This window comes from Panthera pardus, unplaced genomic scaffold (genome assembly GCF_024362965.1).
Source record: "Panthera pardus isolate Hobbes unplaced genomic scaffold, ASM2436296v1 HiC_scaffold_18, whole genome shotgun sequence".
NCBI classification, from domain to species: Eukaryota; Metazoa; Chordata; class Mammalia; order Carnivora; family Felidae; genus Panthera; species Panthera pardus.
In genome coordinates, this window is record NW_026526743.1 from 12,673,066 (window position 1) to 12,686,495 (window position 13,430).

The 13,430-nt window shown below is 51.6% G+C and overlaps 1 long non-coding RNA gene across 1 annotated transcript; it reads right to left on the reverse strand.

The window, feature by feature from the left end:
• Window positions 1-9,304: 9,304 nt before the first annotated feature.
• On the reverse strand, window positions 9,305-11,887 carry LOC109257937 (uncharacterized). The gene is made up of 3 exons (XR_002076144.2): window positions 11,735-11,887; window positions 11,304-11,450; window positions 9,305-9,806 (listed from the first exon to the last, which is right to left on the reverse strand). It is a non-coding gene; the product is annotated as an uncharacterized LOC109257937 (long non-coding RNA).
• Between the last annotated feature and the right edge of the window lie 1,543 nt (window positions 11,888-13,430).

Sequence of the window (13,430 nt, forward strand, 5' to 3'; positions counted from 1 at the left end):
TGTCTCACTTGTTGGCTTTAGTCCTGGCCCTAGTTCTGACCAAACTGTGTCACTCAGTGCAGAAGGATGCCTGCCTCATCCCTGGCCTCCTCTCATGACCCCCCCCCCCAGGAGGCCTTTGACGTCCTCCCGGGTAATGGGTGTGTACATCCTCACTGTGGTCTATCATGAGATCTGGGCCCTGACTGCCTCACAGACCTCATCTCCTAGAACTCTCTCCTTGCTCAGTCTGCTCCAGCCACACCAGCCACCGTGATTCTCCCTCAGACACATTAGACTCAGTTCTGCCTCAGGACCTTTGCACTTCCATGCCCTCTTCCCTGTGATGTCTCCATGGTTTGTTTCCTTACTTCACTCAGACCTCTGCTCAAATACAATGTCACTTTCTCAGACAGGCCTTACCAGACCACTCTGTCAAAAATAGCACACTCCCTCCCCCAAATCACTTGGCCATTTAGTGGCCTAAAACATGGCTTTATGGGGCACCTGGGTGACTCAGTCGGTTAAGCGTCCGACTTCGGCGCAGGTCAGGATCTTGCCGTCTGTGAGTTCAAGCCCTACATCAGGCTCTGGGCTGACAGCTCAGAGCCTGGAGCCTGCTCCGGATTCTGAGTCTCCCTCTCTCTCTCTTTCCCTCCCCGACTTGCGCTCTGTCTCTCTCCAAAATAAATAAATGTTAAAAAAATTTTTTTAATAAATAAATAAGTTTTAATTGACTTACAGTGAAATAAAATTATGTTAAATTCTGTCTTGGTAGAAATACGTTAACTAAAAATATCATGAGTTTTAATATACTCCGTTTATATTTTGTTAATATTTTTTCAACTACTTTAGTGTTCTGGAAAAATAATGACGATTAAAAAAGAACCCAAAGCAAGTATACAGGGCCTTTTTCATCAGGCTCCGATATGGCTCAGCACAGCATTGGTCGGAAGCCGAGAGATAGGGCAGGGCTGTTTCTTGAAGGTGGTAGGCAAAGGGGGAGGGCTGGGAAGTCAAGGTCTGTTTGCAGGAGAGAATCAGGTGGCCCTCATGAGGTCAGGCTAAAGAAGAAACACTTGAGGCCAGGCTGACAACACCCATTAATGAATTAAATACATTCGTTTCCTCCGTCCCACATCCCTTCTCCTGAAAATCTATCTCCTAGACGTTTGAGGGCTGAAGTGATTTAACTGACTGCTTCCTGGAGTCTGTCGGGGAGAAGGGATGTCCAGGAGACTTCACCTGGGTAAATGTGACACCAAGAAAGTCAGGGGAAGATGCTCCTTGAATTCCCACCCCTCCCCTATTCACCGTGTCTTTTCATTTTTTTTTTCATTTTTTTTTTTAATGTTTTTATTCATTTTTGAGACAGAGAGAGACAGAGCATGAATGGGGGAGGGTCAGAGAGAGGGAGACACAGAATCTGAAACAGGCTCCGGTCTCTGAGCTGTCAGCACAGGGGCCCGATGCGGGGCTCGAACTCACGGACCGCAAGATCGTGACCTGAGCCTAAGTCAGCGCTCAACCGACTGAGCCACCCAGGCGCCCCTCATTTTTAACTTTCTATTCCATTTCATTATATATTTTAGAATTGTCTTTCAATGCATTGAAGGGATATATCATCCAAACTTTTAAAATGCATCTGACATTTTTTAGGGGCACCTGGGTGGCTCAATCTGTTAAGTGTCCACCTCTTGGTTTCAGCTGAGGTCATGATCTCATGGTTCATGAGTTCCAGCCCCACATCAGGCTCTCTGCTGTCAGCACAGAACCCGCTTCAGATCCTCTGTCCTCCTCTCTCTCTCTGCCTGCCCCCCTCCCCCCGCCACTCTCTTTCTTTTGTGGAGAGGAAGGGCAGAGACAGAAAATCCCAAGCGGACTCTACACTGCCTGCCAGAGCAGAGCCCGACCCAGGGCTCGAACCCACAAACCATGAGATCATGACCTCAGCCAAAACCAAGAGTCAGACTCAACCAACTGAGCTACCCAGGCGCCCCAAATAATAGCCTTTAACTATTATCACTGGGGAGGAGGAGCGCCCTTTGGGTCACACAGCGCGGATGTGTGTTTGGCCCCAAAAGCTCCTTTCTTCCTGCTACCCAGTACGGCCTCCTGTCTAGAGGATGTCTGCTCTAAGGTGCAGATGCAGAGAAACGTGGGGTGGAGGCAGAGGCGGGGGGGGCGAGGAAGGAAGATGATGTTTCTGTGAGATTGGAGGCCCAGGGGATGGGGCCAGGATATGACCCACCTCGGCTGAACTGGGAGCCTACAGAGGTGCTCAGGAAATGCTTATCTGATGACCATGACCCTGGAGTCGGTGGGGAGGGTGGGTGGGGGTGGGGGAGGGGTGGCTAGCCAGGCCGAGAGTTTAATTCTATTGTACATTCCTGATTTCCTCTACGGGCACCAATGTGAGTATATTATTCAAGTTTTTTTAATGTGTTACAAATTACTTAGAACATACAAAAACAAATAGAGTATAAGGAGCAGCTCTTAGCGCTCAGTGGACAAAAAGCATCAAAACAGCTACAATCCCCAGCAGCCCCTTCCCTGACCACACACCTTTCACTCCTCTTTCCTCTCCTGAGACAAGCGCTACCTTGAACACGGTACTTGCTTTTCCCTTTAAAAAAATTTTTTTTTTTAATGTTTATTTATCTTTGAGAGAGACAGAGCATGAGTGGTGGAGGATGGAGAGAGAGGGAGACACAGACTCCGAAGCGGGCTCCAGGCTCTGTGCCGACAGCTCAGCCCCCGACGCGGGGCTCGAACTCACAAACCGAACTCACAAACCATGAGACCATGACCTGAGCCGAAGTTAGACACTTAACCGACTGAGCCACCCCGGCGTCCCAGAACATGACACCTGTAATTTTGCTACAAATGTCCACGCTTTGAATTTTTTCCCTTTTCCTTTTCTCTGTTCTCCCCCTTTCTTCCCCGTAGACTCTCCCCACAGACCTCCCCCTTCCCCGGGATTTCATGGTGAGAGCCTCACGGAGCTCCTTCTGTTATTCCCCAAAGTCAAATATTCCCCATATAGACATTGTATAAATAAATACATATAAATACATACATATGCACACGTTGATATCAGATATCAGTGTATGTGTACATACATACACACACGTACATGTGTATTGTGGTATATAAGGGGGTTTTTTGACACGGGAGGGAGGGGTGGCTGGATGGCTCAGTCGGTTAAGCATCTGACTCTTGGTTTTGGCTTAGGTCATGATCTCACAGTTTCACGAGTTCAAGCCCCAGGCCGGGCTCTGTGCTGACCCTGCAAGCCTGCTTGGGATTCTCTCTCTCTCTGCCCCTCCCGCCCCCTCTCAAAATAAATACTCATTTTTTTAAAGGCTATTATTTACTCGTATTGAACTCTGACTTCTGTGCACGTATGGTCGTCACCCAAGGTCACAAAACTAGTAGCCGGCAAAGCCGGTGTTTGAACCCGGACAGACTGGTACCGGAGTCCACACTCTTGACCGCCGTCTCTCTCTTTGCTGTGACTCTCGTCTGCGCATGGAAGGAGGCACTTCTGATATGATTTTTCTGTGAGGACTTGAGAAGAATACCACAGCCCCGCGGGGGCGAGGGGGGGATCTCCCCTGGAGGCCGAGGACATTCCGGGGTCCTTTGCTAATGGATGGAGGCAGGTCAGGGAAGCTCTCGGCTGCTCTATTCTAGTCCATTCTCTCTCCCAGGAAGGACACATATTGCAGAGGTTATGCGTGCAGGCTCTGAGGCCCGCTGAAGTATTTCTGGGTGAAATGTGATGTCTGGGATTTGTTTTAGAACTACTCAGCACAAAGCAGAAGGAAGGGAGGAGGGGGGGAGGAGGAAGGAAGGGGGGGAAGAAGAGAAGACAGATGGAGGGAAGAGGAGGAAAGGAAGATATGGAGGAGAGGAGGGAGGGAGGGAAGGAGGAAGAGGAAGGGAAAGAAGAGATAATTGGCAGAATGTGGATAATTTTTGACACAGGGGCTGTGGAGGCAGGGGGGTAGATACTTGAAGGTTCATTATACTATTTCCTCTATTTTTGTGTGTGTGTTGGTGTTTCCCCAGTGTTTAACGGGGGGAAAGTTCATCCTCTAGAGTCAGGCAGATGTGGGTTAAAATCCCACAGCTGCCACTTACTAGCCGTCCTTCCTTTCTCCTGCGAGCCTCAGTTTCCTCTTTTACACAATATGGGTAAATAATAGGACAGCTGTCATGATGATTAACACCCTAGGAGACGACTGCTTCCAGCTTTTGAAAGTTTAGGACATGCCAAGCCTTATGCTTTGCACACCTTATGACAATGGGAGGTCAAACTATTTCTTTTTAAGTTTATTTATTCATTTTGATTTTTTGTGTGTTTATTTATTTTTGAGAGAGAGAGAGAGAGAGAGAGAGAGAGAGAGACAGGGCATGAGTGGGGGAGGGGCAGAGAGAGAGAAAGACATAGAATCTGAAGCAGGCTCCAGGCTCTGAGCTGTTGGCACAGAGACCGATGTGGGGCTTGAACCCACAAACTGTGAGATCATGACCTGAGCCGAAGTGGGAAGCTTAACCAACTGAGTCACCCAGTTGCACCTATTTATTCATTTGAGAGAGAGAGAGAGAGAGAGAGAGAATGAATGGGGGAGAGGCAGAGAGAGAGAGAAAGAGAATCCCAAGCAGGCTAGGAGCCCCACGTGGGGCTCGAACCCACGATTCATGAGATCATGACCTAAGCCGAAACCAAGAGTCAGAAGCTTAAGTGACTTAGCCATCCAGGCACCCCGGGAGGTCAACCTACTAATATCTCCCTATGCCAAATGGGAACATGAAGCTCAGAGAGGTTACGAGACTTTTCCAAGGTCGCACCACAGAGAACTTGCAAAGTTACCCTATGAACCCGGGTCTGAGTCCAGAGATCTTAACCACTACCCCATCTAGGGCAGCGGTTTGGGTTCCCTAGACGTGGGAACTCTGGCCCCACGTGGGGCCTTCAGTTCCCTTTGTGATCTCTATACTAATCAGAATGGGCCAGATGATGCCACAGCAACAAACAGCCCGACCTCTTGGTGGCTTGCGACAGCACCACAGTTTACTTCCCGTTCTCGCGGCATGTCACCTGCGGGTAGGGTTGATGGATCCTGTCTGGCACCTTGCAGACATCATGGCGGACAGAACAGGCTCTTACTCAAGCTTCCGCCCGGAACCGACTCATGATGCTGCTTCTGCCCTCAACTTCAGAGTCCCTACAAGGACGTCCCCATCCTGCAACACTGGGCCTGGTGACACTTCAGTCCACGGGAATCATGAGTCAGTAGCCACAGATGAGTCCAGCTTCTTGATGCGTGACCTGGAGGTTGGAGACTCAGAGGTCTCTGTCCCTCATCTGCAGAATGACCGTCTATAATGCCTACATCATAGGGTATTAAATAAGATAAATGATATGAAACACCCAACATGGTCTCACTACAAACAGTACTTCCTTTTTCCTCCCAACACTGTTAGCCACTGAATGTTTGTGTCCCCGCCCCTCCGCCACCCAAATTCATATGGTGACGCCCTAGCCCCACGATGTGATGGTATTTGGAAGTGGAGCCTCGGAGATAATTAGTGTCCTTGCAGGAGAGGAGGAAAGACCAGAACGGGCTCCCTGTCTCTGCCATGCGAGGACAAAGTGAGAAAAGGGTCGGTCTGGAAACCAGGAGGAGGGGGCCTCACCGAAGCCCAACCACACTGAGCCCCTGCCCTCCAGAACTGTGAGCAAATGTGTGTCGTGTAAGCCGCCGAGTCTGTGGTGTTTGGTTACGGCAGCCTAAGCTAAGCTAAGCAGCATTTTAACAACTCCCATTCGCTGAACGCTTATTATCTGCTAAGTACTATCTGTAGACATTCCCTTTTCCAGGAGCAATGACTACTCCCATTTTACAGATGAGGAAACTGGGGCTGAGACAGAGGAACGGACCTGCCCAACGTCATTGTTATTTGCCTGTGGCCCCTTAGCGTCCCTCAGTGTCCACCCCTCTCTGCCCTGTAATGCTGAGGCTGGCAGTTTGAAAACTACATTTCCCAGGCTCCTTTGCCACCTGACTTCTGCAAACAGGAAGCACTCCAGGTCAGGGGGTAAAACGGGCCTTCCCCCACCCCTGCTTCTGGCAGCATCCATGGATCTGGCTGTGATGCCTCCTGTGTGGCCCCAGCCCTGGCCACACAGCACCCCCCCCCCATCCGTGGTTCCGGGACAAGCCGCCCGCAGTACAGCAGCAAGGAGGCTCCTCACTTGTGCTAAGACCACCTGCTCCCTTTGGCTTCCCCAGCCCTGGACGTGGGAGCTGCTTCCTGCATTTGCTAGTCTCTGGGGCGCTTCCTATGGAAATTGCAATTCTCAAAAAAAAAAAAAAAAAAAAAAGACCACGCCAGTATCTATATGCTCTTTCAGAACCTTGTGACTGTCACTTGCCGTGGAACCTTGTGACTGTCACTCGCCATCAAGAGTGGACGCTGTCTCCTCTTCCCTTGAATCTGGACGAATACAGCATAGCAGAAGGGGTGCTTTTCGACCTCGGAGCCTAGGTCATAGTGGGCAGCACGGTTTCTCTCTCTTGGGATGCTCACCCAGGGGCATCTATGGCTGAGTAACAAATCACCCCAGATTGATCCACTTAAAATAGTGCCCGTTAAGAATCTCACAGTTCTGGAGGTCAAAAGTAGGGGTGGGCTCAGCTGGGTTCTCTGCTTAGGACCTCGCAAGGCTGAAAGCAAGGTCTTGGCTGGGCTGGGCTCTTATCTAGGGCTTGGGCTCCTCTTTCGGGCTCACTCGGTTCTTGGCAGAATCCAGTTCCTTGCGTTCGTAGGACCGAGGTCCCCATGTTCTTGCTGGCTCTCGGCTGGGGGTCACTCTTGGCCCCTGGGGGCTGCTCCTGGGTCCTTTCCACATAACCCCCTCCAACTTTAAACCAGCAATGCCACATCATCCTTTTCATGCTTCAAATCTGACTTCTGCTACCAGCCAGCGAAAACTCTCTGCTTTTCAAGGGCTTATGTGAGTAGATGAAGCACCACCCCCCCATCACCTCTTTGATGATCTCAAAATCAACTCATCTGCAAATCTAATTACATCTGCAAATCCCTTTTGGCATATCACATATTGTCACACGTGTTGAATCTCATCACCTTCACGGTCCCAGGGATTAGGGTGGAAATTGGTGGGGGCGGGGGGGGGGGCTTAGAATTCTACCTCCCACAAGCCAAGACCGCATGTTGTGAGCAAGTCCAAGCCATGCAGTGAAGCCCCCTGGAGGTGTCCAGCTATATATAGCCCCCCAAAGGTCTCAGCCAGCAGCCCGCATCAACCGTCAAAGTTGTGAGTGGATGCGCCTCCAGACGGCCTCAAACCACCCCAGCCAATGCACATCATGCGGCAGACACAGGCCATCCCCAAATTCCTACTCCTGAGTTGTTTTCTGCCGGTTGGTGTTGGAGTGATTTGTGCCTGGAATATCTTCCTTTCTTCCTCACTGCTCTCCAGCTCCCCTTCCTTCCCTCTTTTGCTCTCCTGGTCCTTCCAGCATTATGTACTCAACCCCCCTTATTGAACCCCTGTTGAAACACCTAGGTTGCTTTTCTTTTCCTGGCTGGCCCCTGTTCATCTATCCCCCGATTCTTCTTTGCTCACAGAACCCTAGTTTGTGCAGAATCTGGGGACAGCCATGTACCTAATGAGGGGGCTGGGGGCTCTGTCAACCTCAGAGACTGAATCTTGATTAGACAAAGGCAACTGGGATCGCCATCATCTTGACAGGGATTGGCTGGCTCCGTTCTGGACAACGGACACGGGGAAAGTCTGCCAGGGGACGGGGTTTCTGGGAAGACAAGAATGGAGGCCACCTCTTCCAGCTTTGGATATGGTTGCATGAGGGCACGATGCCGCAGCTACAGCCATCATCGTGCAGACACCCACATACTGAGGGCGGCAGGGCACCAAGATGGGTCTTCAGTGGCTCCTCTGACCTGTGGAATGAATGACCCCTGGGTACCCCTACCTCCATTCTCTCTGTTCAGTTGTGTATTAGGTATTCCTTAGTGCTCCTTCCTCGGGGCCTCTGCCCTTACAGCTCCCTCTGCCTGGGGTGCCCCCCTCCACACCCCACACATCCGCATGGCCCTCTGCTCAGATGTCGCCTTCCTGAGACCTCTCGAAAAACAAACAAACAAACAAAACCACACCCCTTCTACAGCCCTCCCATTTCTCTTCCCTGCACTGTGTTTATTATCTGTCTCTGCCACTGAAACATAAACCCTCCTGAGAGCAGAGAGCTTTCTTTACTATGCACCCTCAGTGTCTAGAACTGGGCTTGATGTGTATCGCCTGTGATCAATAAATATTTGTCCAATTCATGCCGTGCGAATGCTTTCGGTTCTTTTTGTTGGACTTTGTATTACGTTCAGCCAAAAGCAAATGGTTCCTGCCCTCCCCCCACCCCCATCTTCACCTCACAGCTAAATCCTTTGGGTCCAATGCTTGCTCTAAAATGACACTCACGGGGCACCTGGGGGGGCTCAGTGAGTTAAGCCTCCCACTTCTGCTCAGGTCATGACCTTGCAGTTCACAAGTTCAAGCCCCGAGTTGGACTCTGGGCTGACAGCCCAGAGCCTGGAGCCTGCTTCGGATTCTGTGTCTCCTTCTCTCTCTGCTCCTCCTCTACTCACACTCTCTCTCTCAAAAAGAAAGAAACATTAAAAAAGAAAGAAATGCAGATTCTCAGGTCCTACTCCAGATTACATTTAGATAAGATGTAAAATAAAAAATAAAATAAAATAAAATAAAATAAAATAAAATAAAATAAAAACACTCACTCCAGACTGAGCATTTGCTCTCACGCCCACCTTGGCTGCTAGACACGGTCATCTGCAGGTCCCCTCAGGTCCCAGAATCCCCAGAGGAGAGAGAGTAGACCACATCAAGGCCCTGTTTGAGGCTTCGGAAGTCAGAAGAAGGAAACCCAAGCCACTTGGTATTGTGGGATGCGGTTCATTCAGATTTGGTTACAGAGGGGAGGCTGAACCCAGATAGAAGAGGGCCCCTGGTGGGGATAGAATGGGCTGCTCTACAAGCCTGGGAAGGGGTGTATTTGGTCCTGAAGCCCCATCTTGGCTGCCCAGGACTTTGCTAAACCCTAAAGAGGAAGACAGAAGGGGCTGTTTCCCAATGTTCAGGAAAACAGACACAGCCCTAGTCTAAGGGAATGGCCAGGTGTTGGAGACCCCCTAGTTTGAGGAAAGAGGCTTAGTCTTTGCCCCCCCCCCCCCCATATGAAGATTGTGTGTCCGCGGAGGCCTCTCTAGTCTGAGGTCTGAGAAGTACAGCCTAGTAGGAGGGAGGAGCTACATCCTTTGGGACCTGGTGTTAAGAAAGAGGACTTGCCCTGGGGAAGCCCTTAGTCTGAGGGAGGAGGCTCAGTCCTTCTGACTTTTCTCACCAGAAGCTTCCAGGCCTAGAAACGGGGAAGGGGAGGAGAGCCAGGGCACCCTCTAGCGAGGTGGGAAGCAAGCGGGGTTGAGCGGCTGCGGGGCGAGGGTGGTGGAGGGTTAGGGTGGAGGCGGGACTGCTCAGGAGAGGGCCAGGAAGCCCAGGGCCACCAGCAGCACGGACCGGGCGAGGCGGAGGCCAGGCGGCGCGCCAGAGGGGCACTCGGATTCCAGGATGGCGCGCCGGCTGGTGCTGCAGTGGGGCTGGTGGGCCAGCCGGTGGCCGGGGAACGTCAGCAGCGCCTTGGCGGTGGCGTCGGGGACCCCGCACAGGTTTTGGGAGCCGCAGCCGCGCAGGGTCACGTTCTGGCTGCCTGCGGGGACGCGGGTGAGGACGCAGGTGAGGATGAGCCGGCAGGTGTCCTCCGTGCCCACGTGCGCCTGCCACCGCGAGCCACCCCGGCCACCCCCCTCCCGTCCCCGCGCCCGGGCTTCCGGGCTCCCAGAATAAGCCCACTTCCCGGCAACTCCCTCCAGCCCCGTGGGATCTGCCTGCGTCGCCAGGGTTTCCTAAAAGACCAGACTGTCACGTCCGACAGGACACATGGCAGCGGGCCAGCCCTGAGGGATGACAGACCCTCGGATCCATGTCTTTGGGGAAAACTCACCGGAAATGTTGGGATCCTCAACCTGGGGTCTGGTCAGGGCTGTGCCTTTCATTGTTATTCTTTTTTTTTTTTTTTTTTTTTTCATTTTTAAAAATTATCTTAAGTTTATTTATTTATTTTGAGAGAGAAAGAGAGAGAGAGAGCGAGTGGGCATGCAGGCAGAGAGAGAGAGAGAGGAAGAGAGAGAGTCCCAAGCAGGCTCTGCACTGTCAGCACAGAGCCAGATGCAGGGCTGGAACCCACAAACTGTGAGATCATGACCTGAGCGGAAATCAACGGTCCGCTCAACTGACTGAGCCCCCCAGGGGCCCCATTAAGTCTTCCTCTTTTAAAGAAATGTCTGGAGGGGCGCCCGGGTGGCTCGGTGGGTTGAGCATGGGACTTCGGCTCAGGTCATGAGCTCACGGTTCAGTGCGTGAGTGACACGTTAGCCTCCCAGCACAGTCTGTATTTTGTCTCAGGGTGCCCTGAACTGGAGTATATTTCCTCACAGAGAGCCATGATGGTCTTAGATTCACTGAAATGCCGTATATAGCGCTTAAGATCTCGAATTTTCAATCCAGTAGCCACTAGCCCCATATGGCTGTTGAGCGCTAGACATGTGGCCGGTTTGAACCGAAACGTGCTGTGAATATAAAATCCACACCAGATTCCAAAGGCTTAGTAGCCAAAAAAAAAAAAAAAAAAGAATGTAACCTGTTTCATTTATAATTTCTTACATCGATCGCATCGCGTGTTGCAATGACAGCTGTTGAATACGTGGGGTATACACAAAAAATATTACCAAATTAATGTCATCTCCAACTCGCTACTTTTTAATGTGGCTACTCGGAAAATTTAAATGCTACACGTGGCTTACCCCGTATTCCTTTTGGACAGCACTCATCCAGAAGTCTCATGGATTATCTTATCTAATTCCCACAACAGTCTTCTTTAAAAGTTTATTTATTTTTGAGAGAGAGAGCTCGTACGTGCGGCCCGGAGGATCCCAAGCAGGTTCCCGCTGCCAGCAGCGAGCCCGAGGCGGGGCTCCCACCCACGAGCTGAGCCGTGAGAGCATGAGCCGAGCCACCCAGGTGCCCCTAATTCCCACAGCAGTCTTATAAGTTAGAGACCCCAAACCCAAGCAATGCCCGAATCCAAAACCTGTGCACTCAGGCTTACTCACGGGCACACGCATGCACGTACACACGTGTATATTACCTTCTGTAGACAGCAGGTCCAGCTGGACACACTCAGTCTCCCCGACGGGACACTGCACGTAGAAGGAGGAATTGCAGGGCCCCGGGTGGCCGTTAGGACATGTAGGACACAGGAACCCGCTCAGGGGGTGTGAGGCTGGCACCCCTTCTGTAAAGGGGAGGCTGACAGTCAGGACCTCTCAGGACCTCCAGGAGCCTCTGTGCACTTAGGCTCTCCCGCAGGGGAATGACCTTATTGACATTTGCCCAACTAGCTGGGGTCAGGGTGACTTCAAGCAGCCCGGCTGCGGAACTGGGCGGTGGGGCGGGGGGGGGGGGGGGGGGGGGGGCTCCCGCCTGCCTGCCTTCCTCGACTCAGGACAAACTCTCCTCCAGAGCACCCCACCACTTCCGTGGCCACCCCCTGACTGCTTTCCGGTGGCGGCGGCATACCGGGAGGAGTGAGTGCTTGGCAGTTGCCTTGGCAACAGGTGGAGTTGATCTGGAAGCCAAAGTCCACGCTGGAGGTGAAGGCAGAGACCGAGCTGCCAAATAGGCAGTCCCTGAGGGCCACACAGGAGCCGCTTCTCCAGACGACAGAGTCACCTTTCCCTAAGGCTGAGAGATGTGGGGGGCAGGCTTACGGGAAAGGCCACCATAAGCCACGCCCTCACTGGAAGCTCCCAAATCCCTCTGGGTGCCATTGTTGGCATTCACTTCGCCTGACGGTCCGCCCTAATACGCTCAAAGCCTGTCACCGGTCATCAAGACACACGGCTCAAAAGCCTTCCTTCCTCCGCCTTGTCCAGTGAGGGCTCCAATGATCAGGACGTCTCTGTACCTGTGATGTCTCCCAACCTGTCTATGAGAACCTCGCGGGCTTAGCCAGAAAGTTCTCAAGGATCCTGGAACTGTTCACGTGGTACACTACCCTTACCAACCCCAGTTACGTAGCTAAAAGACAGAGAAAAGCAGGTTTCCAGTTCAACGCCCCTTCCCAATGACCGAAGGGTCTAGTTTTTCCCTTTATGGGGCAGACGGACAGGGGCCTTAGCAGGCTCCTTGCCCAGAATCTTGACGTAGAAACCAAGATGGCTGCAACGGTCTCTCCCACCCCACATGCATCTCTGTATCTTCACTTACCACTCCCACATCAAGAGGTGGAATCCGTTTCCTCACCCCTTAACCCGGAGCTGGCCTTGCGACTTGCTCTGATCAATAGACCCGTGGCAGGAGCGACACTGTGTCAGTTCTGAGCTCCTCTCTTACGAAGCCCGTGGCTTCTACCTCTTCCTTCTCGGAAGCCAGCCACCATATTGGAAAGCGGCTCAGCAAGGCTACTGACTGATGATAGACCACACGGACAGAGGCCCCGGAAAGCAGGAGGTCGTACTGAACATTCCAGCCCCAGCCGGGTTCCCAGCGGAATGCAGCCACAGGGGGAACCTCACCCCTTGGAGGAGGAGACCTGCCCAGCTGGGCCTCGTGAACCCACAGAATAGTGAGAAGTAATAAATCATGGGGTTTTTTTAGCCACAACGCGTTTTTTTTCATTGCGCCCTCCCCACCCCCCCCAAAAAAAAACCCCACATAATAAAAAATGTACCCTCCTAGGCATTTGTAAATGTACTGTGAGTGGTATTAACTATATTTACATTGTTAGGTAACAGGTCTCTAGAACGCTTTCATTTTGCAATACTAAAAACTAGCACCATTCTGTTATTTTGACTACTCTAGGGTGTCCCTTATAAGAGGAGTCATACTGTATTTGTCCTTTTGTGTCTCGTTAAGCCACTCCATCTGAAGCTGATTTGTTATTCAGCAATAAGTACCTATAACAAATGTGGCATCACATCCTTTTTTTTTAACCTTTTATTTACTTAAAAATTTGTATTAATGTTTATTTATTTTTGAGACAGAGAGACAGGGACAGAGGATGAGCAGGGAAGAGACAGAGAGAGACAGAGACACAGAATCCAAAGCAGTCTCCAGGTTCTGAGCTGGAAGCCCAGAGCCTGACACAGGGCTCGAACTCACGGAGCGTGAGATCATGACCTGAGCTGAAGTCGGACGCTTAACCCACTGAGCCACCCAGGCCCCCCCTGTGTGACATCACATCTTAAATTCACATACTCTGCTGCAACCAGCC